A 5833-nucleotide genomic window follows, 5' to 3' on the forward strand; every position below is an offset into this window, starting at 1 on the left:
GCCCCCACTCCCTCCACCTGCTGCCCTGGTGCCTGGGCCCTTCCCTCAGAGGTGAGGATGGCGCTAGAGAGACGGGTGCGCCGCACGCACGCAGCAAAAATGTTCCCCAGTGCCTCCCGTTACTGGCCATTAAATAACTTGCCCAAGGCCGCTGAACTCTTAGTGGCGCCCCACCAGCTAGAGACCAGGAAGTCCACAGGGGCCACCCCAACCCCCATCTGTCTGGCATCCCAGAGCCTGGGCTCCCCAGCTCTGGGCCCCTCTCTGCTGGGACAAGGTTTTTCTTTCAGCCCCAGTCCAGGGTCCACAGGCTTCCCAGACCCAGCCAGGCGACAGCGGAAGTGCCGCCAGGAAGCCCAGCGGCAACCAAAAGAGAAATGCAAGGGCTGGGCGCCCGCTGCTGCCCCCCCGCGGGGGAGAAGGGTGGTGCAGGGACTGGAGCTTATGGGAGAGCCCGTGGGCCCTGAGCATCAACAGCAATCCGCATCCCCGCAAGTGGTGGCGCCAGGACTAAAGCCGACATCACGTGACTCCCAAGCCTGAGAATCACTGCTGCCTCCCTCATCCCACGTGGGGCAGTGCTACGTTCAAGTCCCACGGCAACTCTTGGGGGGAGACCTTACTTTTCTTATACAGGTGAGCCGACTGAGGCTCAGAGGCTAAGCTGGATTTGAACCCATACTCCAAAGCCTCCAAAGCCTGTCGTCTTTTCACCACCCTTGAGCGCAGGTGCTCTCTGGGACCGCCTGCCTGGCTTCTCCTCACCCACTGGGACAAGCCTGTGTTGGTTTCCATCCAACCCTGGACTAGGTACCTGCCCAGGGTTTCCTGCCCGCAGAGACGGACAGAAGCTCCAACATGTCCAGTGGGAATGGCGCTCTGTTCTACATGCTGGCTTCTGTCGCGGCCTTAGCGATGGCAGATGCTGGAGAAGTGACCGCCAACCACCGGCAAAGTCTCAGGGCCCATCTACAGTGGCACCTAGGAGCCCTCTTGCACCCTCTCTGAGCCCATTTTCCATCTATAAAAACAGGGGCCTGTTGGGCTTCCCTGGTGGTGCAGTGGTTGAGAATCTGCCTGCTAATGCAGGGGACAAGGGTTCGAGCCCTGGTCTGGGAAGATCCCACATGCCGCGGAGCAACTACACCCACGAGCCACAACTACTGAGCCTGCGCATCTGGAGCCCGTGCTCCGCAACAAAAGAGGCCGCGATAGTGAGAGACCCGCGCACCGCGATAAAGAGTGGCCCCCGCTTGCCACAACTAGAGAAAGCCCTCGCACAGAAACGAAGACCCTACACAGCACAAAATAAATAAATTAAATAAATAAAGTTACTCAAAAAACAAAAAACAGGGCCCTGTCAACCTAAAAACCCTTTTTGGACTTGAGTGGAAGGAGGATCCTGTCCCCTTTTGGGCAATTCTCAAATTCCTCCAAGTTCTATTTCATTTATAGACCAGTTTTCAAAAAAAAAAAAAAAACCAAAAACCCAAATTAGATATTTCATGTCCGGTTGTGTAAACGCTAGTGCACTTGGGTTTTGCTTTGTGCTCGCAGCATGTGGAATCCTAGTTCCCTGACCAGGGATCAAACCTGCAACCCCTGCCTTGGAAGTGTGGAGTCTTAACCACTGGCCCACAAGGGAAGTCCCGGGGGTTTTTTTATTGTTTTTTTGTTTTCAATTCAATGGTTGCTGGTATATTACATTTTAAAAAGTTGTGACAAAACATATATAACAAAGTTACCACTTTAGCCACTTTTGTGTGCAATTCAGCAGCCTTAATTATTCACGTTGTACAACCGTCACCAGTCTATTTTCAAAGTTTTCATCACTCCAAACAGGGCTAGTTGGCTTTTCAGCTCACAGCTGAGTGTCAGTTATGTACACGTTACAGAAGCGAGATATCTAGGTAGTCATGCAGCAGTTCTAAGAACTCAACAACTCCAAGGCTCAGACTATTCCGGCATCATACATGCCTTAAAGGCTAGCGTGAAGGGAGGGATTTTCTTCAGAAAAATGCACCTTGAGAAGCGTATACAACATTCTAGAAGCCCCTGGAGCCTGTCTATAAAGCTGTCTGCCACCCTCAACTCTCAAGGTACAGACAAGCATCATTCCTGTCCCTCATCTCCAGCCATTTATGATTTATCTTTGGTCATGACCTCACTACCCAACGGAACCTAGAATATCCTCCCAATTCTTCTGCCTCCCCCGACCTACGTGACTTTTTTGTCATCTATGTGTATTTCTCAAGTGTCTTTTATATATAAAATTATCATGCTGCGTGGCTGTTATTTCTCTTGGGTACATATCTGGGAGGGGAACTGCTGGGCTAGAGTGTGGGAACATTCAATTTTCAGGTTAATGCTAATTTCCAATGAATTCCCACAGCGGCTGTACTCACAGTCTCATTTGTAACATGTTGAGAGACCCACAAACTTGCCAGCAACCGGTCTGTCAGGCTTCTTGCCGTGTGGAGGGGTGTAGAAAAGTATTTTCTTTGTAGTCTTGATTTACAGCTCCTTGACTGCTAATGAGGCTGACCATTGTGGGGCCATATTTCCTCTCCTGTGAAATGCCTGTTCACGTGTTGCTTAGTTTCCTACTGTTTTTCTCTTACAGATCTGCAGGAAATCATCATATACCCTTCATGTATTTTTAGAATATAATACCTCCGTTTTATCTATATTTTGATACATTACTTTAAAAAAAATCTAGTGAGCATATCCTTACTTTCAAGAGTATAACGCATGTGAGAGACTTCTACCAATTCCGAGGAGTCTTGGTGCTATTTACAGAACCTGTGGGCTACCTGGAAAGCTTCTCTGATCTCCCTCCCTCCCAATCCCGTTTGGAAAGATAAGCTTCTAGGCCAGTAATTTTATTACCATTTACCTTGTCTCCCACAGTGAACGGAAGAACAGGTACAGGAAACAGATTTTTTCTAAGTGCCTGAACTGAAAACCAAACAGCCTGCCGCTGCAAAGGAGTGCGCTTCTGTTTGTATATTTAATATTCTACAGTTAGAGTGTGGTTACAGATGGAGGAAGAGATTAGTAGGAGGCTATAATTAAGTACAGAACTTTCATTATTTCGGCTCATTTTCATGACAAAAAACTGCAAAAGGAAAACTCTCAGATACTAGATGTGTTTATAAGCCTGTGAACCTCTCCCAAGCGAGAAAGTAACTCAAACATCTCAATGTTGTTAAAGACTGGCCAAGAAAATGCAAAAGACAGAGCAAAGCTCCTCACCAACAAGGGCAGATGTGGCCAGGCCCAGGCCAGCTGTTCCTGGAAAGAAGCACAAGGGGCCCAGCCTGCCGTCCACACAGCCTCCCTTCAGGGGGACCTTTTAGGATGGTTCACTACCCTACATGCCAGACAAACTGTTTGGGGAGGGTGGGGAGAGCCAGGAGACAGCCATCTGTGACATGCGCCACAGACTTCCGGTACAGATGATCCTTCAGAAAGTTCAGGACGTGACCCATCTCCCTTCCCAATTTCCCTACAGAAACAGTGGGGAGAAATCCCACTGTGCAGACATCAAGCAGCAGCTGAACTGCAAACAGGCCACTGACCCCATCCTCCACGGGACCAAGTAGCCCCACAGACAGCACTGGGCCCCCTCAGGTCCTACTGAGGTGGTCATTCTAAAGAGTGAACCTTGTCGCGGTACTAGTGACCCCGCATGACCTCAACAGCCATTTGGAATTTGAGAAGAGGACTGAGAGGAAGCAAAAGCGTATCTGAAGCATAACTCGTGAAGAGAGATTATAATAAGGTTGTTTAAAAAATCAGGCACAGGAATCTCTAGAGGCTGCCTTGCACCAACTCAAGACATAGCAAAGCAATGCTGTTTCTAACGCATCTCAAGCCAGAGTGGCTTTAACAAACTCAAGTCAATCAGTTTTTCTTCTTCTAGACTTGATCTCTACCAAGTAACTTCCTTCACTGAGAAAAGCAGGCTACCCCTAAGCAATGACGAATGGAAAGGGGATGCTAGGTAACAATGGCAACACCTTCCTTCCTCACCCGCACGTACGCCCCTCCTGACTACTGCCCCCTTTCTGCCTCGAGCTCACCAAGACCTCCCTGAAGAAACAAGACATTTGAGTCATGAGGGGAAACCCAGGCTTCTGGAAGCCTGCTGTGGAAACCTGTCCTCTTCCGGGACCTGGAGAAACAATCTGGCTTTGGACAAAATGGACTCCGAGGAAAGAACATTCTTAGAAACCTGAACCCCTTATTAAAAGGGCCTCACTTGGCACTCCACTAAAATGTTTCTCTGAAACCAGTTCAAGAATAGCAGAGAGAAACCAGATGTCAACTATCTGTCTAAACCTATCTCTGGAACACTCACATAGGTGGTACACACTTTTATGAAAATGACCCTGTTTATTTAGGTGCTTATTTGGAGAAAGACGTACCTTCCCGTCTCAATTCAGTTACTTATGGATGAGACACAGGTACTAAAACACTGTGATGTCTTAATATTACGAAAGTATTACAGGCCAAGGGAAGAGGTGCTTGTGAGAAGCAACCACTGCATAGTAACAGCAACATCTGGGGGAGGCAGAAAGACAGCTGCAGTCTCATTTCAATCATAAGAAACCTCTGAATTACTGGGAGACATAGATGATCCTTCCAAGGGTCTGAACATTCCACAGGCCCTTTAAGACGGAATCCAAAGAACCTTTGGAAAAAAGGCTCATGGAGTTGGATTTCAAGCCTCTGGCCACCAGTCCCAGGAAAACCCTCCAGGAGACCAAGTTCCAACGCCTTAACTTTGGGCAGAGGGTTTCCAGCCTCAGGAATGCTCCCACTCTTTTAAGGAAACACCCGTCGGCATCAAGTCCTCTCCTCCAAGCCCGCGGCCGAGAAGCAGCTGCAGTCATCAGTCCCTCACGCACTTGGCCGGAACAGCACCCATCCTCCCCGCCTTGTTTCTCCAGATTAAGCTGCAGTCAGGCTCTGACCGCAAGGTAAGCAACTTCTGCACCCTCCCCACCAGCCTGGCCTCTCCCACACGTAGCTCAAAGCCCTGCCCCTTGCCCCACTGGGTCATAAAATCACTCAACTACACAGCAGTGCCTCCTCAAACACACAATCTGCTTGCCATGAAGTAGCACCCATCATGCACACGAGGAGCACCTAGGATTTCTTCTCAAACAAGCAGTTATTTTTAAAAGTTCCTTTACCCAACCAAAAACTATGACCGCACCATGTAACATTTGTTAGAAAAATTAGTTTGGGGACTTCCCTGGTGGCACAGTGGCTAAGAATCCGCCTGCCAATGCAGGGGACGTAGGTTCAAGCCCTGGTCTGGGAAGATCCCACATACTGCGGAGCAGCTAAGCCCGTGTGCCACAACTACTGAGCCTGTGCTCTAGAGCCTGCGAGCCACAACTACCGAGTCCACATGCCACAACTGCTGAAGCCCGCGCGCCTAGAGCCCATGCTCCACAACAAGAGAAGCCACTGCAATGAAAAGCCCACACACTGCAACAAAGAGTAGCCCCCGCTCGCCCCAACTAGAGAAAGCCCGTGCGCAGCAATGAAGACCCAACGCAGCCAAAAATAAATTTAACCCCCCCCCTCAAAAAAAGAGAAATTAGTTTTTTGGGGAAAAAAAAAACAGGAAGAAAGTTGGCATCCCATCTCTGATCATCACCAGCTTCTAAAATAATTTCACAAATCTTGTAACTTCCGAAAGCAAGACGCTTTGCTCACTCCGCAGTACATTCCACTAAATTTGGACACTACTTTCCAAATTTAAAATTAACTTCACAAGCAGCTAAAAAACAACCCAAAAATAAAGACAAGCATTAAA

The sequence above is a fragment of the Delphinus delphis genome, chromosome 15, assembly GCF_949987515.2.
Source record: "Delphinus delphis chromosome 15, mDelDel1.2, whole genome shotgun sequence".
Lineage (NCBI taxonomy): Eukaryota > Metazoa > Chordata > Mammalia > Artiodactyla > Delphinidae > Delphinus > Delphinus delphis.